The sequence below is a fragment of the Emydura macquarii genome, unplaced genomic scaffold (assembly GCF_026122565.2).
Source record: "Emydura macquarii macquarii isolate MOO-44397 ecotype Brisbane River unplaced genomic scaffold, CSIRO-AGI_Emac_v2 contig_2975, whole genome shotgun sequence".
Lineage (NCBI taxonomy): Eukaryota > Metazoa > Chordata > Testudines > Chelidae > Emydura > Emydura macquarii.
In genome coordinates, this window is record NW_027133112.1 from 5,207,270 (window position 1) to 5,233,676 (window position 26,407).

The window sequence follows — 26,407 nt, forward strand, 5'->3', positions numbered from 1 at the left end:
GGGGGAAGGAATGCAATCCAAAATAGGGAAAGAGCAAGTTAAATAATATTTATATAGGTTAGATGTATTCAAGTTGGCAGGGCCTGATGAATTTCACCCTACAGCACTTAAGGAACTAGCTGAAGCAATCTCTGAACCTTTAGAGAAATCGTCAGGAAATCCTGGAGAATGGGTGAGGTCCCAGAGGACTGCAGAAGGACAGACATACTACCTATCTTTGAAAAGGGGAACAATGAGGACCCATGGAGTTATAGAACAGTCAGTCTAACTTCAATACCTGAAAAGATACTGGAACAAATTATTAAACAATCAATTTGTAAGAGCCTAAAAGACAATAGGATTCTAAAGAATATGCAGCATGGATTTGTCAAGAATTAAATCATGCCAGACCAACAGAATTTCCTTCTTTGACAGTGTTACTGGCCTAGTGGATGGGGGAAAGCAGTAGGTTTGATTTTAGTAAGGCTTTTGTCACAGTCCCATATGATACTGGGTGCACAACTGGTTGAAAAAAAGAAACAGTCAAAAGGTAGTTACCAGTGGTTCACTGTCTACCTGGGAGGACATATGAAATGGGGCCCCATAGGAGTCTGTCCTGGGTTTGGTACCATTCAAACATTTTCATTAGTGACTTGGATAATGGAGTGGAGAATATGGTTCCATAATTTGATTGATATCAAGCGGGGGAGTTTCAAGCATTTTGGAGGAAAGGACTACAATCTGAAATGATCTTGACAAATTGGAGAATTGGTCTGAAATCAACAAGATGAAATTCAATACAGATCAGTGCAAAGGAACAATCAAATGTGCAAATACAAAACGGGGAATAACTTTGCCTCAGTAGTATCACAGAAAATGATCTGGGGATTAAAGTGGATCCCAAATTTAATATGAGTCAACAGTGTGATGCAGTTGCAAAAAAACCTAATATCCTGGGTACACTAATAGGGGTGTCATATGGAAGACATAGGAGGTAACTGTCCCACTCTACTCAGCATTGGTGAGCCTCAACCGGGGTACGGTGTTCAGTTTTGGGTGACAGACTTTAAGAAAGATGTGGAAAAATTGGGGAGTCCAGAGGAGAGTAACAAAAATGATAAAAGTTTTAGAAAACCTGAGCTATGACGAAAGGTTAGAAAAAAATTGGCCATGTTTAGTCTTGAGAAAAGGAGATTGAGGGGAGATCTGATAACAGTCTTCAAATATGCTAAGGGCTGTTTATAAAGAGGACTGTGATCAATTGTTCTCCATGACCACTGGAGGTAGGGCAAGAAATAATCACCTTAATCTGCAACAAGGGAGATTTAGGTTAAATATTGGGAAATTTTTTCTAACTATAAGGAGAGCTAAGTACTTGAACAGGTTACCAAGCCGGGGTTTTAAGAACAGGTTAGCCACACACCAGTCAGGGATGGTCTAGGTATACTCAATCCTGCCTCAAAGCAAAGGGCTGAACAAGATGGCTTCATGTGATCCCTTTTAGCCTTACATTTCTATGATTCTGCAGTTGTGGTTGGTAACTAACTGTAGTTGGTAACAATTGGCCACAGCACGGGGAAAGAAGAATGTGGGTCAAGATTTCCAGGGCAAATTTTTACTCTTTCCAAAAGCTCCAAGAATTCTGACAGAAAAATCGCTAAGATGTCTTTTTTGCACACAACAAAAAGAACCTTGGTTTTGAAAGTTTCGTCTGAAAGACTTGTCACATGTACTTTATAGCAGCTGGACAGTCTAAATTGCAAGGATAAAGGCCTGAGTCAGTCCTACTAGGATTCATGGCTTGAGAAAATCTTCATATTCCAATCCTGCTGTATAGGCCAATAAGCTATCAGTAGTGAGACCAAAGAGCATAGCATACAGCATGTGTGAAAGGTTTCTAATCTCCAAATTACTCCCAAAAATTCGTCAGATCAATTTATCTGATTCGATTGAGTGGCAGTGAAGACCCACTCAATCTATCCGGAAGTCGATCTAATAAAACTACCTCCCCAAAATGCGTAGTGCTGCGTTGACAGGTACACATTTCTCGTCAGCGCAGCACAGTGGAGACAGCGTGCTGAAAGGAAGTTATGAAGTTGACGGGAGTTACGCAAGCTATTCTGCACAGCTTGTGTAACTCCTGTTGACTGCTGCCGAATTTCACCGACAGTATAGACCAGGCCAGAGAGAAGGAAAAGAGTAGGTTCACCAGACTACTTTTGCCAGACTGTGACTGGTCAGGCAAGGAAAATGGGATGTAAGAGCCACGGGTAGGGGAAGCTAGGAGAACTGAACAAAAATCTGGGGCATGCTGAAGTAGGGAAGGACAAAAGACAGATATGACAGGAGTCTGGGATGAAGGACACCCAAAATTCTTGGAAACATTTGATCTCTCTGTGGCTCAATTCCCTGTCTTTAAAGCAGGGATAATAATAGCCCCTTCCTCATCTCATGAGGATGTTGTGAAAATGAATGAATTTATTAAATTCCCAGATACTATAGCCATTTAAAAGTCCAAGAGTAGATAAATAATTCTGTCTTCGGAGTGAGTTTTAATAGTGTGTAGCAAATTAGGCCAGGGCCGTATGTTGACCAGTGAAGAGAGAACAAAATTTTGAAGAGCAGCTCACTAAGTGAACACCATCCTTTCTATGTACTGTATGATGGATCCTGTGGAAAAAAATAATATGTGATCATAGAATTAAAGATTGTATCAAAATGCATATGCATAAGAGGGCTGAATTAAAGTTGCACAGATAGCCTTAATTCTGGCATCTCCTAACTTTTGAATCCTTGACTTTGCAACCCTAATAATGTTCTTTTAATGTAGTTTTTGTGTGTGAGTATTATAAGCCATTTATTTATAGTCATAGAGGTTTGCATGACTTGGGGCCTTAAAACTAACATATAGATACCTCTCAGTCTAGAAGTTTTTGTTTTGTTTTGTTTGTAAGTGATGCAGGACCACACATAGTAAGTCTTGAACCTTATATCAGATGCATGTGTAGGCACTGAATGAAAAATGCAATTAGTAGTCAATGGCACTATGGAGTGCCACACCTGAGTGAGTGTAGTGTTCGGTATTTTTATCTCGGTGGCGGGATGGAGCACGCTGGCAAAAGGATGTCAAAAGTGCTTATTTATTACATGAGATAGCATAAGAAAGACAGGAGCGGGAGTCCTTTACCATAAAGGAACTGAAGCTCCAGCACAAGTCTTAAGGTGAAAAGTACAATGAAAGTACAATTAACCACAAGGATATAAAGTAGCAACTTACAGGCACAGGACTTATTATTATTGTGAGCTGAGCAACCGCAGCAGCAGCTGCAATTAGTGAACAGAGAAGTGAACCTTAAGCAAGGAAGAGACCTGCCAAGAGGATACCTACAGCAATATACTCCTGGGGGCCCATCGATATAAGAGAGCTAGCCTTATCTAAACGTGTGCAGGGACGCTTATCACTGCAAGAACGAGGAGACCCATACTTCGTTCTGATAAGCGGGTGGCGTACGGGAACCGCCTTGACCGAGGCATCCGCTAGTGCTTCCACGGATCCAAGGAGAGTCTCAGCTTGGGGAGGCTCTCGGGGGACTGATATACCCTTTTTCCCCCCTCACCTTGCAGCAAGCCTTACCCAGTAAAACTGACGTATATCTCAATCCCAGTAGGGATTGGGCCTTAACACTTAGTTGCTATTAGTCTATTGGTAGTTAGCTAGGGACCTTCTGGAACAAAGTGACATTAGTTGTTTACTTCAAAAAGAACCTAGCCATAGCCTTAATTCCCCTTTATTATTACTAAAATAGGAACCTTTTAGCTTATCAAGCATTAACAAATGTCTGTGGTCGTCTCAGGATGCTCCAGACCCCAAGGCACTTCCTCCTCTGGCCTAAGGTCGGGCAGAGGGCAGCGTCTGGGTTCTGCTCCTGAGAGGTCTTAACTCTTGCCTTTCTGGCTGCTGGCTTAGCATTGCTTTCAGGGCCTTGCTCTTGTCAAACTATACTGATTTCGCGTTACAAAGTCTTGCAGTGAGCTACTTTTCAGTGTAATATTAACAGGATGTTTGGTCTGCTGTTTTGAAAGTTTATGATTCATCTTTATATGACAGTCATACAATAGGTTGTAGTACTTATGCTGTGAGTTTTATGTTTGTCCTTTTGCCTTTTGCTAATTAATCCTGTTCCTGAAATGAACATTTACATTTCCTATTGTTCAATTTTATTTGTGTTATTTATGCATAAGTTAGTAGGCTGTGCCTTTCCTCTGCCCTGTCCACCACAAAACATTCCCTTTTCCTTTTCTATGTTGTAGGGTTTTTTAGTAATAATTTCTTTTTGAATTTCTGTTATCTGAGCGTAAAAAAGTAAATCTAGAGAAATTATCTTCTTAATGGTCTTAAATGGACATTGTCAGCTTAAATTGTGTAAAAACAGGCTTTTATAAAGCCTAAGAGAAATATAACTTTTTTCATACATTTGAAAAAAAAATCAATTAAAAATGAATGTTTTCAAATAAACAAATAGTCCCCTGAAGTATCTGAAGCCCAAACATTTCAGCATTAGGAACCTGAAAGCGACTATAAACTAAAGTGAAACTGATTTCACTGATTTCTATGGCTTGTAAACAGTGTGTGTCAGTCATATTGGATTTTTAATATTTTTAAAATCTAAGGTGTTGTTAGTAATATTTGTACATACATTTGTTTACAATGTATGATTTTTTAAGATGATGGTGTGCCTTTATTCATAGAGAACATCAGTTAAATGTACATAACTTTATGTGTTTTCTGGTCCTTTTTTGACTCTAGTTCTAGACCCTGGACTGAGTCATCAAAAAATATCCACTTAAAAGATACTTAACCTCCTTTCCATAAAAAACAACAAGAGTTCTGTGGCACCCTAAAGACTAAAAAAATTATTTGGGCATAAGCTTTAATGGGCAGAAAAGCTTATGCCCAAATAAATTTGTTAGTCTTTAAGGTGCCACAGAACTCTCGTTGTTTTGCTGAAAACAGACTAACATGGCTACCCCTCTGGAACTTCTTTTCCATAGTTGCATATGAAAAATGTGACGAAACAAAATGGAGGTAGACGAAAGGGAAGAATTTTCCCTCTCGACTTTCTTGTCTGGATGTTTTATTAAAAATTAGAATACTTTAGCATAATTAATTAAAATAATGCAATAAGAAAGATTTGCAGTGGAATGTGAAGACTTTCATATCTATATCACAAGATCAAATCCAGCCTAATGACTGAGACCTAAATCCTCAAGGGCTCTGAATTCTCATTGATTGCAATGACATTTTGGTACCTAAATACTTTGAAGATCTGGGCCTAAAAGTCATTACCATCTTACGCTGGTTTGGTATCCTATATAGGAAATTGGATGTTGGTTTCAATATCTCATTCCACCCCCTGTTAGATCACAAAAATTATTACAATTTGCACTAATTGATGATCTTGGTAAAGGGGACAAAGATTAATTGGGATCAAGATTTAACTACCCTTTCACCTTTAACAGGGTTCTTCTAGGTAAGAACAGTGCTTCATAGACAGACAAACCTGTACAGCCACTGCTTGGACTGTACCTGTTCTATGGATAAATTGATGCTTTCAGTTTCTTAGCTGCCACTCCACTATGAACATTCAATTTACAAACAGAGGGTTTTGGGTTTTTTACTTTTATTTTTTCTTGAAGGCTAACTATTTAGAATGAATAGCAGGAATTTAGTTACTACTGAACTATAGCTAGGAGGCTTTATAATGGAGTTATGAGACTATTTAAAAATACCCACTACTAATTGTTTCCCATATGAATTAAAAATTAGATATTTCATCTAATAGATAAAATATCATAACAGCTGTAAAGAAATTAGGGTGGAATTTTCCTTCTTAGCAGCATATACTATATCTGTAGCAAGGCTATTAACCGAAAACCCAGACAAGTACAATATTAATTGGGGAGTTGGTGGATAGGGAAGTAAACTTCATGCAAATGAGTAACTGTACTTATGTGAGTCACTCCATTGATGCAGTGGGTAAGTTTTTGCAGGACTGGCCTCTTAGGCTATGTCTACACTGCAAATAAAAACACACAGCGGGCCCATGCCAGTTGATTCGGGCTCCCGGGGCTCAGGCTCCCCACCTTGCAGGGACCTAGAGCCTAGGCTTCAGGCTGAGACTGGAAGTCTACACTGCAATTAAATAGTCCCTTGGTTCGAGACCCGAGAGCATGAGTCAGTTGGCATAGCCAGTTGCGGGTGTCTAATTGCAGTGTAGACATATCTTTATTGTCTACAAATATGATTTTTTGAATTCACCTAAACAAACAGAAGATGTATTGTTAGTTTAGCCATTTTCAATAATTGTTTCTTTGACGGTGGGTGATAGGAAATCTTTAGGGCTCAGTTCTAATCTCAGATATGTGGGTGTGCATTTCTGAGTACGTTGTAAAATTAATGCTGTGAATGAGTGGGCCAGAGAAGATTTTTCAACCTACTGCATGCGTTTATGAGCGCATGCACATCTTAGATTAGAAATGAGCTTTGAGTTTCTGCAACTGGATGTAACAGTTCAAAAAAGCACCAAGCCAATACCTCTCAATGATCCAATAACATTTTGTCTCTAGAAGGAAAGATGAATATTCATTTTGCTGCAGCATTTAAAACAAAAATAAAACAAAAACAACCTTCCCTATAGCTGTTTACTTCTACACAGGAATATGCTAAATACCCTTGTATGAATCCAAACTCAAATGTGAATAGCATTACCCATATATTAGTCAACCACGTTCATATTAATAGTTCTTTCTGTAAATTTGGTCATATTTCTCTGTCTCTGAGTGGAGATTTTCATAGGCTTTGATAAAAGCTTAGAATTCCCAAGGAAGACAAATCAAGTTTGGTTGTTTTTTACTTTTGCTTGTTTTTCCTTACAATATATGTCTCATAGCATTTTGGGGTGTAATACATTACATGCATCATCTCTCTAATGTCAAGAGTCTGTAGACATAGTATTCGTCAAAAACATATGCAAAACATTTTCAAAGAAAATTACTTCATTATTCATCTGCCCACAGCATTTCATATTTTGTAATTTGTTGTATCCCTATTATAGAGTCTGGAGAGAAAGCAGAGGATAAAAGTAGTCAAATACTCATTATTTGTCAGCAGTCTATGTTCACACTGCGGAATCCCAAGTGTACGGTCAGGCTTAAAAATAGCATCAGGGGATACAGTGCATCATTGTGGCAAATTAGTCTGCCATTTTTTTCCTTCGTATCAGATAAATAGGAATTAGTGAAAGTTCAGGATTCAGACAGGAATAAACTGGAGCCGTAACCAGAAAAGTCAATATTTCATTGAGCACTGTGAAGGTGTCAGCCAGTCAAGCAATCCAAAATCCATGTTTTAAATTTCACTGACACATTTGATTTCATGTCCCAAATATTTGCAGTATTGTTTTTTTTTCTGGATGTTGATATGGAAGTAGTGATCATGATAGCCCAGTAATTAAAAGACACAGTACCATGGGAGTACAGAAAAATGCTCATCTATCTGGACATTCTTTCTCCAAGGGCGGTCACTTTCTTATACTTCTGAGTATGGTGTGACACACTCATAATTCATAATTACCCACTACTGCCACAATAACTAGCTTGATCTTGCAAACCCTTACTCAAGTGAATAATCTTTTATAGGTAAAATATACCCTTTACAAAGGGCAAACAAATCTTATGCAACAGTTTAAGCCCTCAAAATTGGTTATCTACAGAAAGAAAAAATTAGAGAAGTATTTTATAACTAAAACTCGACTGCAAAACTACATATTCAAAGTAAGGTCAGTATTCTATCCTTACCATCTTGCATTAAAATAAGTAGAAAGAGGATAATTTATCAGAAATTTCTTTGTTTTTAAAGCTGAATATAGAAACTGCTACAAGTATTAGATCATAAACTTAGCTTATTTAGTCAGGATAAAAAAAAGGTTTCAGTTATTACCAGATATGCTGGAGGGTTTTTTTTGTGTGATGTGGACACCTTTTCATTGAGATCTGGTCTGAAACGATCAAATTCACCTCACATTGGCCATCAGACAGACTTCCTACAATAACAACTTTCAGCCACTACTGACCTGTCTTGGATTTGAAACAGCAGATTACATGTAAAATGTAGTTGAAAAATGGGGGGAGGGAAGTCACAGAAATTGTTGCCATCTCCCCCGGACTCAATGGGAATTTTCTGAGCAATGCTGCTAGATGTAAAAAGTTCTGTTTCAATTCCAATCTCCTGGGTCACCCGGTTCCCTTAAAATACTTCTTATTGGGTTATCTTAACACTACACACTTGGCCTCTATTAACCACCATAGTGCAGCCTGGGAGAGTTCCTCACAAACCTGTGTTCTGAGCAGGATTTGCAAAACACAGAGAGTAGTGAGGGAGTGGAAGACAATGTTTAATAACTTAGTCTCCTTGCCCTTTTGACTCTCAGAGAGAGGTTCCTGTGTAACTGGCCAAAACAAGCTTCTGCAGTTATGGCTGCTTCTTGTTTTCTTTGAAACATCTCATTTTGACAGAGAGTAGAAAGCTGTCATCTGGACTTGCTGCGGGTGCATATCATTTAGTGTGTATACAGCCTAAGGTAGAAAGAGCTGCTATTTTGCTTTATTTCCATTGCAAATGTAATGTAGCAGCATAGAAAATATCACCTATGACACACACTAATGAATTTTCAAATCCCTTCTGTGCCTAAATATAATTTTTACCTCTTTATTTCAGTTTTCAAAAGCAGGTTCCTTAAAAACAAAGGGGCAGATCCTTAGTCAGTATAAATTGCCATAACTCCTGAAGTTACGACAATTTACACTAATAGAGGATCTGCCCTTAAGACCTTGGAAAAAGAAAGTGAACAAATATTTTTTTGTCGCAAAACTTTTATTTTGACCTTTACCAGGGCAAAATATGAGTAATTCACTTTCCATTTTTCTGTGATGCTTCTCCTTGAAGGCATTTGGTATTTCAGAGACAATTTATGATTCAAGAAAGGTAGGAGTTACATAAAATAAGTAGTAAAAGATATCTGTCTGAGTACTGGTATTCTCGTCTCTACAAAACTCACCAGTATAGCAGACAACTGCATTTAGGGATTTGGTGCTATTTACTTGTAATAACTCTTATTTTCACTGGTATATTTAAAGAGAAAGAGAAAGGAGAAAATGATGTGAATAAGTTAAACTAAATTTTTTGTTTGGGGAATCAAACCTTCTTGTATGTGCCATAGCGCCTACGTAGCTATTAAATAACATCTGAGAACAAGGTAGAGAACATTATTAAACGAAAGAAAAAGAATGAAGACGACTTATTTTCTTTTCAGAAATTGAAAGTAGCCTCTCTGAAAGTAGCATACTTTTTATGCTTTAGCTCTCTATGATTTTGAGAAAAAAGCTAATGTAAGAAGTGGAAATAACCAGTCCCCAATTTCTAGTAGGAATGCCAATTTATCAATAGACATAGCCAGCAAAATTATTCCACAAATGCTTTTACCTTATGCAGTTGAAGGAATACCTTAACAACAAAGCAACAAAAAAAAACCCCACTACATTTCCTTAATAGGAAATATTTGGATTTTTCCCAAGGACAAAATGAAATTCGCTCAGCCGAAGTGTAATTAATTGCTTCTGTTAAGGAGGTCTGAACATATTACTTCAATAGATAAAGAAAATCCCCAAAAGCAACTGAAAAAAAAAAGCATTCACCAAACATCTCAGCCACCAAACTTAAAATGATCAGTTGTCTTAATGGCAATTGTTGGAACCAAAAAAGGACTGAGGTGGGAGAAAAATAGGAAGAGGAAAGAAAATTACCTTCTTTTAAGCCTAAAATCCACATGGTATCCAAAGCACCAATTAGTGTAAGACCGAGTCCAAACCACTTGCTGGACAGAGAGTGCATTAATATGGCTATTTCAATACTGATCATACCAGCAAATACAAAGGTTAAATAAAAATAATAAGGGAGAATGACTAATTTTAACTAAGGGCCAAATTCCACTCTACATTACTCAGCTGTAAATCTAGGGTAGCCTAGCAGATTCATTGTGAATTACTCAATTTTGCCAATGAACTGGTAAGTAAACATAAAAGAAACAAGGATAATGGATCAGAAATGTACTTTGTTCATTAATTTGACAAGTGCAGTTTAGTTAGAATAATTTATGCAAATATTTTACAGTATATTAGTTATTGTTTTGAAGCACATTTCGTAAAAACAAACAAAACAAACAAAAACACAGTTTAAATAATGAGTACTCACTACAGCACACCAGTAAGCATTGACTGAAAAGTAGAGAGACATTACCTTTTCTGTTTGAATTTTGGAGTGTGCTGATTAGAAAGGTTGTATTCATAGAAGGTTATCTCTTGCCAAGAGACTTAATATCATCTACTTTAAACCTTTGAGGCTAAATTATAACTTCAGTTACAGAGATATAAATCTACAATAACTCTACCATTTAAATGATCTGCCTAAAACATGGGATGTCTGCTATTCAGGCAAAATATATATTTTTTTTAAAGTCATCTCTAATCTCTCTCTTACAGCTCCCTTTCATATTTGTTCTCTTTCTCTTTCCCAGGCCTCAATTCTGATGTAATCTTAGACTCTTCTCTTCACTTCTCCTCAGCTGTTAGAGCTCCTGTTTATTGATTGAATTCTGCCCTTTCTTCACTATCCCAGTTGCTAGAATCCTTATTGCATTGATCATCTCTCAATTTAGTTACTGTAATTTTGCTTTTTATGTCATCCTCCTCCAAGTCTCTCTCTTTGTCTCTGTCAAAATAGTACTGACTTATTTCTCTTCTTGCTCCATTCCAAATGTCTTGATAAATACCTCTATGGGAAGAATATTTCTGATATTAGGGAGCTCTTTGATCAAGCAGATGAAGGTACAGCAAGATCCAATAAGTGGAAGCATAATTTAGACAAATTCAGACAAGAAATAAGGTGCAATTTTAGGCTTATTAGCCATTGAGACAATTTACCTAGGTAGATGGTAGATCTCACATCACTTGAAATCTCTAAAGATTGGATATCTTTCTAAAAGATATGCCCCTGCTAATCTGGAATTTATAGTCCTACCTTTCTGTGTGAAATTCTATGTCTGCAGGAGATCAGATTTCATTATTGTAATGGTCCCTTCTGGCCTTGAGGTCTACTCACTTTATGATTACCCCACTTTCCCCCTCCCAAATTGTTGTCCTGAGTCTTGCAATACTCATTGCCTTGGGATGTTGTGAAGGCAAAAAGTATAACTGGGTTTTAAAAGAATTAGATACTTTCATGGAGGATAGGTTCATCAATGGCTATAAGCCAAGATGGTCAAGGACACCACCCTGTGCTCCAGATGTCCCTAAACCTCCATCTGCCAGAAGCTGGGGCAGGATGACAGGGGATGGATCACTTTAAATTGCTCATTTATGTTCATTTCCTTGGAAGCATCTGACACCAGCCACTGTCAGAAGACAGGATACTGGGCTGGATGGACTATAGGTCATACCCAGTGTGGCCGTTCTTATGTTGTTCTGTTATCTTGAGTTTGTCTGATTTGTATTGTAAATTATTTGGGGGTAGGAAATAATTCTCTTTTGATATGTGTAACAAGCCATGTAAACCTACAGTGCTATATAAATTGTCAATAATAAATACTAAATTAAAGAATAACTTAATAATACAAAGCTATCATGTCACTGATTTGTTATCTTTTTATTTGTGTAGACTATATTTGTGATATACAGACTCTCAAGAAAGTTTAATTAAAAATATTTTTGCATAATAATGACAAATGTGCTTGTACCATCAGTCAGTGACTTGTGAAAACTCACCATAGGATGGTACAGTGGGGACAAAAGCCCACAGGTAGGCATAAAAAGGCAACCTTAATAGAGGGCTAGGTGTTGGGGGAGACACAGAAAACTACAGTTGAGTCATAGGAGCAACAAGAGAGAAATCAGTGTGGGAATCAGCTCAATATCTTAGATGTCTATCTAAAACAGCAAGAAGTATGGGAAATAACAGGAAGAATTTGAGTATCAGTGCATAAGCTAAATTATAACTTAATTGCCATCACAGAGACTTAGGATATGTCTACAGTGTAATTAACAACCAGCAGTTGGTTTGTGCCAGCTGACTTAGGCTTGCAGGGATCGGACTAAGAATCTGAAGACCTGTGGTGTAGACTTTCAGGCTCAGACTGGAGCACGGGCTCTAGGACCTGCAAGGTGGGTCCTAGAGTCCATGAACAAGACCAAATGTCTACACCATATCCTGATCCCAAGCCCGAGTGTCTCGTTGCAGTGCAGACATACCCTTGTGGGATAAGTCTTATGACTGGCACAATGGTAGAGAGGGGTACAGCTTGATTAGAAAGAACAGATGGTAAAAAGGGAGGAGATGTTGCGTTATACATCAAGAATACATGCACATGTTCTGAGGTCCAGAAGGAGGTGAAAGGCAGGCCAGTTGTGAGACTCTGGATAAATATAAAAGAGGTAAAAAAAAATAGGGGTGATGTTATGGTAGAAGTCTACTACAAACCACCAAATCTGGAAGAGGAGATGGATGAGGCATTTCTAGAACAAATAACTGAAACATCCATAATACTAAGACCTGTTAGTAACAGGGGAGTATAACCAGAGGTCTGTTGGAAAAGTAATGAGGCAAAACCACAAACATTCCAATATATTTTTGTACTTAGGGCAATGTTTTGGTCCAGAAAATGGAGGAAGTAACCAGGAAGACAGCCATTTTAGACTTGATTCTTACCAACGGGAGGGATTGGTAGTCAATCTAAAGGTGGAAGGCAATTTGGGGGAAATTGATTATGAAATGGTAGATTTCATGATTCTAAGAAAAGATGGAGTGGGATCCTACAAAAAGTGGAAACTTGGAAGAATTACTAAGGGGAAATAAAAAGAACAGCACATGCATGTAAGGACAAAATTGGAAAAGCTAAGGCACAAAATGAGTTATATCTAGCAAGGGACATAAAAGGCTATAAGAAGAAGTTTTTTAAATACATCGGGAATAAGAGAAAGACGAAGGAAAGCACAGGTCCGCCACTTAGAGGTGAAGGAGAGCTAATAACTGATGATACCAAGAAGGCTCATGTGTTGAATACCTATTTCTCTTCAGTCTTCACTAAAAATATTAATTGTGACCAGATACAAAACACAATTAATATAAACAATAAGGGGAAAGGAATGCAATCCAAAATAGGGAAAGTACAGGTTAAAAATATTTAGATAAGTTAGATGTTTTCAAATTGGCAGGGCCTGATGAATTTCACCCTACAGTACTTAAAGAACTAGCTGAAGCAATCTCAGAATCCTTAAAGAATATCTTCAGGAACTCTTGGAGGGCAGGTGAGGTCCCAGAGGACCAAAGAAAAGCAGACATAGTACCTATCTTTAAAAAAGGGGAACAACAAGGACCCAGAGAAATAAAGAAAAGTCAATCTAACTTTGAAACCTAGAAAGATACTGGAATAAATTATTAAACAATCATTTCGTAAGAGCCTAAAGGACAATAGGGTTATAAAGAATAGCCATCATAAATTTGTCAAGAACAAATCATGCCAAACAAACTGATTTTCCTTCTTTGAGAGGCATATTGGTCTACTGGACAGGGAGAAGCAATAGTATTAGTAAGGCTTTTGACACATTCCCACATGGCGTTCCCATAAGCAAACTAGGGAAATGCCCTCTAGATCAAACTATTATAAGGTAGGTGCTCAACTGATTGAAAGACCCTATCCATTAGACCATGTTGCCTTTCATTAAATTAAAATATTACTCTTCTTCCTAGATTTTGAAAACTCTGCCAGTGGGTTTAGTCATATGATGCTCTTTGGCTTTCATTAGAGATATGTAAGAACTAGATTGTCAAACATCCCGTCTCCAAGGATCACATATTTTTGTTATATTACTTGTTATATATAGGGAAAGAGCACCATGATAACCCAGCCAAGTTACCCATCTACAAAAGTCTATCCGTTCAGTGGAAGAATTTGTAGCTATCCGGCACGTCAAAATGTTTCAAGCAGGAAAACCTCTCAATCCATTGTGTACTGAAGCAAAGTCTGCCTTACTTCTTCCACCTTTATCAGATTCAGAAGTTGTCTGTAGAACCATTACAAACTGGTCTCAACATGCTTTCCTCATACCCCAATCTCTCTATCTCTGTTTTAGAAAGTTTCCTCTATTGAAAGTATTTTTTAAGCATTCCAAAGCTTTCCAAGCAAACGAGTCTGATCTTCAGCCATATAGAGCTCTGAATCTGTTTTATGGCCTCTCTAAATAACCTTCTGCTGTTGAGTCTCAAAACCACATAGATTCAAAGAATAATAGGCCATTTTTCAGAGGATACATTACTGTGGATGACAGTAGATCAGAGGCCGGTTTTGGGAAGCATACAGATTTGTACCCACTGTGATGTCCCTTAAGACTCTATCTTGGCTCCAGTTCCTCTTCTGATATATCTGTATTTTCTCTCAGAGCCACTATTAGGTGGCAAAAATAGAGTTTCCATTACTACACAGACAGTACTCAAACGTATCAGTTCTTTGCATCCCATCCTAGTACAGCAGCTTCTTTGTATCTAATGGTGGTTTTTATATCCAGGATTTTAAACAGCATTTTCCTTAATCCTGCCAAAACTGAATTGTTTTTATTGGGTACAAAAAAAAGTACTTGGTTTACAGGGCATGCATCTCCATGGGACTCACCTTTGGGCAAATAATGACAGGAATTTTGGTGTTATTTTCTACTCTGAACTCCATTTATATTCCTAGGCTGCTCAGATTTCATACTACTAAAATCTGCATCTCTCTCACGTCATCTGTCTCCTGAAATTCTTTTATTAAAAGGTCATTTGTATATTCGATTGCCCTCCCTTGTAGACTTCATGTGGTTGCCATACAAGCTCATCGTCAAGTCAGAACAAAGCTATGATCATAGAATATTTGGAATGGAAGAGATTTCAGGTGGTCATTTAGTCCAACCCCCTGCTCAAAGCAGGACCAACCCCAACTAAATCATCCCATAGATGCTTTTCCTATGGGTTAAAAATCCCTGTTGGTTGACCTCTGGACTTTATTATATTGGCTTAATTACTAAATAGCTCTTAAAATAATTGTCTCTCACATACCAAGTGGAGCTAGTCAAATTTTTTCCATTATAACTTTGATGGGGATTTGGGTTTTTGACCTTTTTTTATTTTGAGAAAAATGCCTGCTTTTTGCAGAAGACAATGTTTCGTAGAAAAACAAAAAACTGTAATGTTTTCAGTTTTAGGACAAAAGCTGAAATGTTTTGATTCAGAAATGCTGCCGTGGTGCCTCATGGGAATTATTCTTTGGTTGCCTTCTGTCCCCAACCTCCTACATGGGCAAGGCTTCATAGCCAGACTTCATCTTCCATAGCCAGACTTCATCCTCTCCTCACCCAAAGCAGTCCAGATGGGAAGCCCGATTTATAGAGGAAAATGAGAGCATGAGGCACCACAGCAGCATTTTCCAATTCAAACTATTTCAGATTTTGATTTTTCCCCCAAAGGAGGACATTATCCACAGAAAAAAATCTCATTTTCTATCCCAGCTGTAACATCAAGCTCTTCATGTGTTTGTACCATCTGATGGTCTGCCCTTCTCCATCCATATACTTTTATTAGATGATTTTATGAAGCTCAAGCCAGCTATTAATTTCAAACACCAGACTCAAATCTATGGCTGAGCGAACCTTTCAGCATTATGCGTCTTTCATTTAAAGCTCTCTCCTACAATCTCACAGGGAAATATTGAAATAGTACTTTACATAGCACCAGAAAACACACATTAGGTAGTAATCTTGTGCTGGCTGGGGTACGAACTGTAATAATTATATTAGATTACCTATTGGCTCTGGCTCGAGTTTTTAATAGCAGCTAATTTTTTTCCCCATTTACAATATGCCTCAATTACAATTTTGCTGCTATATTGATTTTATTGATTTTTATTGCAAAGAACCTTGGGATGCTGGCATGATAAAGCAGCCTATAAATGATGTTACATTAGATCAGCTATGAGGTATCTTTGACATTCATGTTACCTCCTAATGAGGTTACATAGGTCATTTTAACCAATCCCAGGTCCCTGTGGAAGTATTTATAGTGTACAATCTATACATGATACTTTATAATTGGTCTCAAGAAGTTACTTTTCCCTTTTAAAACAAAACAATGCATCCACATATAATAGGAATCAGTACCAAAGGAATTATTGCCAAAAGTCTCTTGTTTTTCCCATCCATTACCACCTCTCCTCTTCCTCTCCCCCTCCCCCACAAAAAAGCTTTTTCTCTCCTTTCCTTTTTTTTCTGCCTCCTAAAACCAAATAAACGAATATGATCATTCAGGGTAAAATTCACCCCATACAAGGCCTACACACCACATAAGACCCTCTTAAACTTGCAAATTAAGAATATTTACATATTAATTTCACCCTATTTATATGGAGGCATAAACATATAGAATAAATTGTAGAAAACTCTGCAAAGATTTTGGTTGTAAAAAAAACCCGATAGTAGGAAAAAGGTAGTTAGTAAGATCTAAATTTTGGCCAATTACTTTTAAAATGATAGTAGCCTAAGGTTATGAAACATCTAATTTAACACTTCTCATTGAAGGCAGTGACAACTCTATTGATTTCAATGGCAGCAGGAGCAGACCCTTAAATGTTTGCTGTACATTTTGATTTCAATATATTATATATTGACTCAAAATCCCACACAATATTAACTGATGTCATTTACTGTATGATAGATATAGTCCTAAATATAATATCTAGCTCTTATATAGTGCTTTTCATCAGTAAATCTCAAAGTGATTTATAAAGGAGGTTGTTGTTCATAGCAAGTAATTCATTCAAATGTAGTACCTTCTTTTGTTTGCATATTATCCAGGAACAGACTGATTTTTAAAAGTGGGTTCATCATTCAGAATTGTTCCCTGCCCTCTTCCCTCTCTTCCACTGACTCTCTTCTCCGATCGTTTCACCCCATCTCTCTTGTTGTACACGTGGGACATTCTCCACAACAGTCATGATTTATAGACCTCTACCATATCCCCCCTTAGTTGTCTCTTTTCCAAGCTGAAAAGTCCCAGTCTTATTAATCTCTCCTCATATGGAAGCTGTTCCATACCCTTAATCATTTTAGTTGCCTTTTTCTGTACCTTTTCCAATTCCAATATATTTTTTGAGATAGGGCAACCAGCTCTGCACACAGTATTCTAGATATGGGCATACCATGGATTTATATAGAGGCAATATGATATTTTCTGTCTTATTATCTATCCCTTTCCTAATGATTCCCAACATTTTGTTCGCTTTTTTGACTGCTGCTGCACATTGAGTGGATATTTTCAGAGAACTATCCACAATGAATCCAAGAGCTCTTTCTTTAGTGGTAACAGCTCACTTAGACCCCATCAATTGATATGTATAGTTGGGATTATGTTTTCCATTGTGCGTTACTTTGCATTTATCAACATTGAATTTCATCTGCCATTTTGTTACTTATTCACCCAGTTTTGTAAAATCCCTTTGTAACTCTTCAGTCTGCTTTGGACTTAACTATTTTGAGTAGTTTTGTATCATCTGCAAATTTTGCCACCTCATTGTTTACCCCTTTTTTCAGATCATTTATGAATATGTTGAACAGTATTGCTCCCAGTATTGACCCTAGGGAACTCCATTATTTACATATTTCCATTCTGAAAATGGATCATGTATTCCTACCCTTTGTTTCCTATCTTTTAGTACTTGATCCAGGAGAGGACTTTCCTTCTTATCCCACGACCACTTTGCTTAAAAATCATTGGGGAGGGACCTTGCCAAAGGCTTTCTGGAAATCTAAGAACACTATAGCCACTGGATCATCTTTGTCCACGTGCTAGTTGACCCCCTCTCAAAGAATTCTAGTAGAACGGTGAGGCAGAGATTTCCCTTTACAAAAACCATGTTGACTCTTCCCCCAAACAACAAATTGTATTATTTTATGTATGTATCTGATAATTCTGTTCTTTACTATATTTTAACCAATTTGTCTGGTACTGAAGTTAGGCTTACTGGCTTGTAATTGCCAGGATCACCTCTGGATTCTTTTTTTAAAAATTGGCATCACATTAGCTATCCTCCAGTCATCTGGTGCAGAAGCTGATTTAAATGATAGGTTACATACCACAGTTAAATGTGAAATTGCAGAACTACTAAGTTTCTTCAGAACTCTTGGCTGGATATCTTCTGGGACATATCTCCATGGCCTGAAAGTATAACACTCTGAGGAGACTCTGCATTTCCCATTTAAGCCTTGACAAAGGAGGGTGTTCAACCAGGGTGGTCTTGGGGACCAGGAAGTTCTACATTCCTTCCCCACCAAACTGCTGGCAACAGCCCCAGAAGAACATTTATGAAATTGTACACCGATTTCCCTGTGAAAGATAAAATATTTGGAATTCTCCCCAAATCACTCCCCCTTCATGCCTCTTCAACTCAGAGCATTAAGCCGAGGCATCCTTAGAGACAAAGAGCTAGCTTTTACCCCCCAGCTCTGACTTGGGCATCAGAGAGTTAGACACCTTGTAATACACAGCATGGCCACTCACCATCCATTTGCTCTGAGTGACCAAGAATTCTCTTCTGTAAGAGGATATGCTCTGTTCCCTCTCTTACAGCTGACCTGCTGGTACAAACTGGACAGTCACCAGAAGGTGAACCCTGCTGTCCAGATTCAAGACAGCAAATAGTCCTAATGAGAAAACTCCACCAGTTACCCTCATTAAGAATGGGAGTGGATTTTATCCCATTGAACTCAGCCTTTATGGACTAGTCTTATAGGCTGTCATGCTTTGAGAGTGAGAGTGAATAGAGTGTGAGTGAATTCAATGTGCTTTATACTGATTGCTTCCAATAAGGATTTTGTTTTGTTGTTTCCACCTCCTACTAATTTCATTCTTCCTGCTGGAATTTCATAGAATTGTTCTGCCAAATGTCCCATGTGACCTTGGACCATCCTAGAGTCCATTCCCTGTGACTCCCGGGGCTCTTTCTGACAGCTTTGAGCAGGGCTGGATGGAGCCCTAATTTAGTTCTTGTTCCAATGGGAAAAAAGGAGAGTTGACTGGCCTGGCTGTAAGATGCACAGGCTGAGCAGAATACTAGCAGGTCCCCAACACAGCCTGCCTTCACCTCCCTAAATCAATTAATCTTCTGCTCCTTTTGCAGCAGTCCATCCCAGTCAAACTCTTAAATACATTCGAAGCTCCTACTCCTGATTTTTTTTTTATACTGTGATCCATTGCTACCTTTTTTTTTCTGGCCTCCCAGAACCCACATTCCCAGCACAATAAAATTCCCAGAATCCACAGAGCTCCCAGCACCACCTTCTCATCCCTAGTCGTGAGGCCAATCTTTATAGCTTCCCTGCTTTTGAGATTTTTATGCGCAGGTTTCCTTCTTCACACCCTGACTCCTCAACACATGCACTTTTCTTAACATAAAAAAATGCTTCTCTCTTCCCAGGTATTTCTCTGGGTTCCTCTTCTTTTCCTCCCATGATGCCTGTTAAATCTCTCCCTTCCATTTTGAATTTCTATTCTCTCTCTCTGGCTTTCCTCTGTGTCTATGACCATGAGATCTGTGTACCAAGTCACTCGGCTCCCACCCTACTAAGCTCCTGCGTCTGCTCTGGAAAGACTGCCCAGGGTTCATTTCCCATTCAGGTACTGTGCTGACTTGCTGACTTCACAGTGCTGGGCTTTGTACTGACAGGGTGCCATCAGAGCACAGAACTGAGATTCTCTCTCTGTCATCTCTTTCGCGGTTAAGGCACCCAAGCAACTTTAACTCTGCTCTATTGTGACACCATGATTTTACTGTACGATTATAATTTAAAAGATCTTAAATGAAACTGACTTCTAAAGACATAATCAATTTCCTTATCATTCCATATATCCCCCCCCCCCAGCCCGGTATCACTACAGGAAACAGTTAAGGGTTTTTTGGGGTGCCTAAACTGTGAATTTCTTATCTTAACATTTTTGGATACAACATATTTCAGTGGAATCTTAACTCTGAATTTCCTAGGTGTAAACCTCAGAAATTTCAGATATTTACAACATCTCTATAATGTTCTTGTTGTCCACTAGTTATAGATCCACTCACCACCTTATCTCTATTTTAAATGAGTCTGTCTGGGAATTTCGTAAGTTATTAAAAATTATTACAAATGTCGTATGAATAACAAACCAACCCATGCAATATGAAGATATGCATTAGCAAACCTTTTTTTTTGTTTGTTTTGCTGGTATTTTAACTTGCAATGGTAGATTCACCAGTACACCAGAGCAGTGCAAAGCAGGTAGAGTGCATGGGCTAGGTAAGCTGGGTTTACAGCTGATTAGCATTGTTGGAGCCATCCAAAGTAGCCAAAGCCTACCTGTGAATTTGTTCTTTCATTTGTAATTAACTTAGCAGTTTAGAAGGTTACATGAGACTGTCGCTATGTGAAGCAGGGGCAGAAGAGCCTTGGGCTTGGGTCTCAATGTCTCTGTGCTTTCTGGGCCTGACTCAGTTCCTCCAATGATTCTGCCTCAATGCTCAGGCAGCAGTTCCATGGGGAATCTTTTAAGCACTGATGCCCACACAAGTATGCAACTATGGAGCCTATAAAGAGCAGTAAAAGTTGGGTCAACTACTCTACCAATGAGAACCCTTGACTCATATCCAGTCTTCCTCATACCACTGAATCATTAAAACCAACTAAATTATTCTATGCAAATTAGGTGCAAAGGTTGGTGAATGGTTACATTACCTGTGATATCACAATTACCCCACTTACGAGTAATTTGTGATGTTGATCTTATCTTGTATATAATATATATAATCATAACAATTAGAGAAAACAAGAGTTAATAACAGCCTAATTGCAACTTTTTTTTTTTCAAATAAGCCTATGCACTAAATTTCAGTTAAGTTTGAAGAGTCTATGTTATTTCATTATTAAGCTCATTTGGTGCAAAGAAAAGGCTGACACAGATGCTCAATTTCTTAAAGGACCCAGTTTTTAATTCATTTTAATTCACTCTAAATACAAGATTTACTTGTAAATTCTCTGTTCATTTGTATTCAAAGAGTAAGTGTTTAAGTTTGGGCTAGTTTTTTGGAATTCAATCACTACAGGTATCTATATAATATAGCACTTCTCATCCATAAACCTCTCAGAGCTTTAGAAAGGAAGATAAATATAATTACCCCTATTTTAAGGTAGGAAATCAGAGAGAGGAAGAGAAGAAATAACTTGTCCAAGATCTCTCAGAAGGCCAATGGCAGAGTAAGGAAGTCTCCTGATTTCCAGATCAGTGCCCTATCCATTGGACCGTGCTGTTTCACTATTTATAAATGTGAGTAAGATGGGAGGATGCATAGACATTTGTAGCAGCAGGAGAAATAAAAATTAGCAAAATACTTCAGCAGTTTGACAAATGCTTAATTCCTGCATCAACGGAATTTGTAAATAAAGTGTCTCTACAGTTTCTTCTGGATTCATTTTTTCTTGAGAAAAAAACTACTGGGCAATTAATACTATTAATATGTACATCTCTTTTAAAATTGTAACAGTAAGAAGATGTACTGGCAAGTGTAGCATGTATAATTCTGGTTCAGTGAATTAACTCATAAATGTATTAATATTTGAAACCTCAAAGACTGTGTTTGAATCTTAAGTCTAAGATCCAGAGTAGTGCAAAGGAAACTGTTTTTTAAGAAACAATCTGTCAGACTGAACCCTCAGCTTCAAATCATCAACAGGCCAGGAAGACATTCAGATCTTTCCTGAATACCAAAACAGAATGCAAACAAACTAATCGTAAGAAGTCACGAAAGAGGAAAATGGGAACAACAAATACCACCACCACCAAAAAGATGGAAAGCCTAAAATCAGTTTTGTATATTGAAAGCATAGACACGAATGTCCTGATTCTCCTGTATATTGAGGCACAGTTTTTTATTTATATATATATATATATACACACACACACACACACACACACACACACACTAATACAGACAAAAAGCACAGCTATCCATAATCTCTAGGCACGTTGCCATAACTAAAATTATACAATAAAATGATGATCCAAATATAATTAAAGTGCAGCAGTACACTTTAATCTAACCCCTAACTGGCAGCTCTAAAACTCAGATTACGCTGCCCCACTAGTAATTCCTTTCTGTTCTCAAATGCCGGGGGAAAATGATAAATTTTGTAGCATGCCATGAATTTAATCTATTTCAGACTAAGCAATGGGGCTCTTAGAGAATGTCCTGTCAACAGCCCCTTCTTGTGTAGCCCAGTGAGAAAGTAGTTCAAACACTTCTGCTGATCTGTGTCTCAAGGAAAGAGGTGTCTCTCAGGTAACAGGACCTAAGTCAATTAGGTTTTATAGGTCAGAAGCAGTACCTGAAACTTCACTGAGAAATGTAAAGTCAGCCATGGAGGACATGGATCATGAATGTGGTCACAATGCAATATTACTTTTACATTGCACACCAGTTTCAGTTTCTTTCCTAAGGTGAACTTAGCCAGCCATGGAAAGACAGGGGCCTCTTTAGCAACAGCTATATGCATCATCGCCCATTTATTACTGACTTCAAAGTAAACGGTTCATAGAAGCTTTAAAAATCATGGCTATTGCAAATTTAAGTGAGGGTGGAGACCCCTTCCAGTAAAGTCTCTTATTTTGGTCCTTTTCCACTCCTAGTGCTGTTGCATTCTATGTCCCCGAAGTGATGTGATACCACATCAACACATTATACTGCAATTCAGTGTCATGATCACCTCCAAATTCCGTGAGTTTCTCCTCTTACTGGGACCTATTATCACTACTAATAATTTTATATGCTCAGAACCAGAATGTAAAACAAAGCCATTTTAGAGAGATCTAGAAACAGAAAAAGGATGTGAGCAAAATTTAACAGAATTTTTTTTCTCCAGCTAGGGAGAGGAAACTGCTGAATGGAAGTTCATAAAATTTCACCCTAACAAATTTACTTCGGTATTAAGAACAAGCTCATAAACTGCAACCCAAAAAGTAATTTGTAATGGTGTTTTAAGCAACAAAATTCGGGGTAAGAATGGAAGTTCCACTATGAATATAGAACACCATTAAAATACTTCAATGCTACACGTGTCAGGTATACAAAATGATCCCACTCTGTTTTCGATATTGTTCAAGGGGCAGCATTAAGGAACGGATGTTGAGGGCTCAATCCTGTGGAGTGTTGATCATTTAGAATGCCCAGGTAGCAGATGGGCTTTCAAAACTCCTGGATTACATGTACTATGTGAAGTACTTCAAATATAGTAGTATTTTTACCTTCTGTCTTTATGTAAACTCCAGCTTCAATGGCATATTGTATCATATATAGGTTATTTTTTCAGCATAATGTGCCTTATATCTGAATGGTAATTTTAGGCAGAAGACCTGGAGTAATTAGATTAACTTTGCAGTGTGAGACAACACTTTCTGCTGTCACTTTGTGAAAATGCAGTAATGTTACAAAATGAAGCATTTCTGCTAAAAGCAAATGTCAAGCTATTCTGCAGATTCTCCATGTATGGAGTAAAAGGGCAGTCTGAGCCCAGTTCCCAGTGAACAGGTGATCACGTCACAGAAACCATTAGCACATTTGTCACTGATGGGCATGTTTGCTGGCAGTCTAGTTAGACAGACAAAGGAATGAATAGACAATCCAAACTGGTCACACTCCTTGAGGTGTCCCCTTCAAGGAAGGGTTGAGATGCTGATGGGGCAATGTGCAGAATCTTTCATTGGTATTGGCCATACTGGACCCCCTGTCCCATGCATAGAAAGTTATTTCCCCCTGGATTCGTCATTCCAGCATCTTTCCTGAGCATTACATTCTTCTTCCTTTCCTCTTGGAACATCTTTGCAGAGAAGAACAGCATTATCTTTCATTTCTTTCCAGTGCTTGGTTCCTCCCCATTGACAAGGTCCTGCCATCTTGACAGGGGTTAGCCTTTAGGTCAGACTGTCCTTGATTGTACTTGCATTATTTTCTTTAGCAGCCTATCATCTGCCTTCTGCAGTATCTCCACAATTGTAATCTTTTTTTTTAAATTATAGCCAGTCATATACAGCACAGAGGCACATCCCCCCGGTGTTGGATGGGGGTAGCCTAGCTGGTGGAAACCCAGAAGGGCTGTACTGTTACCTGACAGCTCTGTGTTCTTGGGGAACCAGGGTGCAAAACCCCAACTCTCTCTCTCTGGCTCACCTGAATTACCCCCCCACCAGCCCATGCTTGAACCAGAAACCAAAGGCTGCTTGAACCAGAAACCAAAGGCATTTCAATATGAAAAGGCAGGGGACACAACTGAAACCCTCCCATCAAGGGTGAGACAACTCCCCATGCCTCAAACAAGAGACACACTTGGAACCCTCCCATCAAGGGTGAGATGCCTCATAAGCATCTCAGTTAGCACATGAATGAAGAACAGAAGCCTCATCTACATCGAAGATGGAACACGCACTGAACTCTGGGATTGCTGAAGCAGGGAAGCACTGCATTTTGGGAAATCTCTGCTCTGGATGTAACTGAACTCACACCTGTGCACACCCAGCTCCGCAGTTATCAGACCATTCTAGTTATTGGTATGCAAAACACTGAAACCTGGTTGCATTGTGGGCTCTCTCTCAAGAAAGGATGCCCTTCCAGGAATGATCAGCTCCTTTTGTCCAGACATTGTTTATCCATAAACAAACCTGGCATCTACAAATCCCCTATCAAAGCTCAAACCTCTGTTCTGATGCTTGGATCCAAACTCTGCATCAGTTCCACTGTAACCTGTCTTCTCTTCCTGACTGATCGTGTTGGGGGCTCTGCCAGACTCAAAGCCCTCCAGACCCTGAACTGACAAGCCTCTTCCTGGGAACCTCTGAACTGCATGGAGTGGTGAGATCAACCCCCTCCCCCCCCCGTCCTTCTTTCCCCAACACAACTTATCTCTTCCTCTCTCTCTCTCTCTTAGTCCAGGTATAACTTTCTACTTTTGTAATTAAATCTGGGATAGCTTTCTCCAATACCCCAACTGTAATTGTGTAGTACTGTAAGTGTTTGATTGTTTTTCTCTCCTGGTATGGTATTACTATTAGTATTGTAAGTTTTATATACCTAGCAATAAAATAACTGTTATAATCAAACTGGTTGCCACTTTCTCTCTCTCTCTCTCCAAACTTTATTTTCTTCCTTTGTGTCCTTGGTCCCTATCTTGCTCTGTAGTAACGCTTCTCTTACCTAAGCCAAAGATCTCGGGAGTGCCCAAAAATCCTATGGGGTTTGCTCATCAAGGGGGTTACTGCTAGAACAATTGTGGTGTAAAGGGGCATATGAAGGGGACAGCCAGGAAGTGCTACTCTGCCTAGCCTATGGAGTCCAGGGGCAAATGAGGGTGCAGCTAAAGTGCTGTTTGACCCAGCCTGATTGAATCCAAGGGGCAATTAAGAGGAGTAGCCAAAAAGGTGCTGTTTGGACCCAGCCTGCTCTATTCTGGTGTGTTGCACAGGGGCATATAAGGGTGGCCACTGAGAGTGTGGTGTCACCCAGCCTGCTGAGTTCAGGGACATATAAGGGGTCAGCTGAGTGTGCTGATAGCCCGGTCCGCTCAGACACAGTAAGTTGAGTTGAACTGTGTATATGTGTGTGTATCGGTGGGGGGTTTATTTGAATCTGGTGCTGGAGGAACCCAGCCCTGAAAACCTTAGGTCCTGCAGGATAACTCCATTGGGAGGGGACTTGTAGCCCTATAAACACACAAGTAACACAAGCAGTACATTAGTAGAATCACACCCCTAGAATCACCCCCTTCCAGGAAGGTAACCCTAATAAATGAGCATACCCCAAGGTGAAGGGCAAATCTGGTAACAGTACTGAATATTACTGCCCTAGATTCCTTGAGTGTGTGGGCTCTGATCCTGCAACTTGTTCCATACAGGCAAATGCTTTCGCTGCCACCAGCCCCCAATGGGCAGGGGTCCGCTTGTGCAGAAGAAGTTGCAGTATCAGGGCCTTACACGGTCAGATTTTGGGGGGGGGGGAAGGATTGGCTGTTATTTTATGTTTGTATAATGCCTAGTACAGGGATCTGATCCTAATTGTGGATTCTGAACCAACAACGTCCAGGAGCACAGAAACTGATTTCAAAACAGGGCACACACAGCTTGCTTAAACTCTTCAGGCAAGTCTGTCAAAGTGAAGGAAAACACTGATTTCAAATCCAAGTAGTCCAAGCTTCTTCGCCTTGGCTAGAACTGCTGATACTT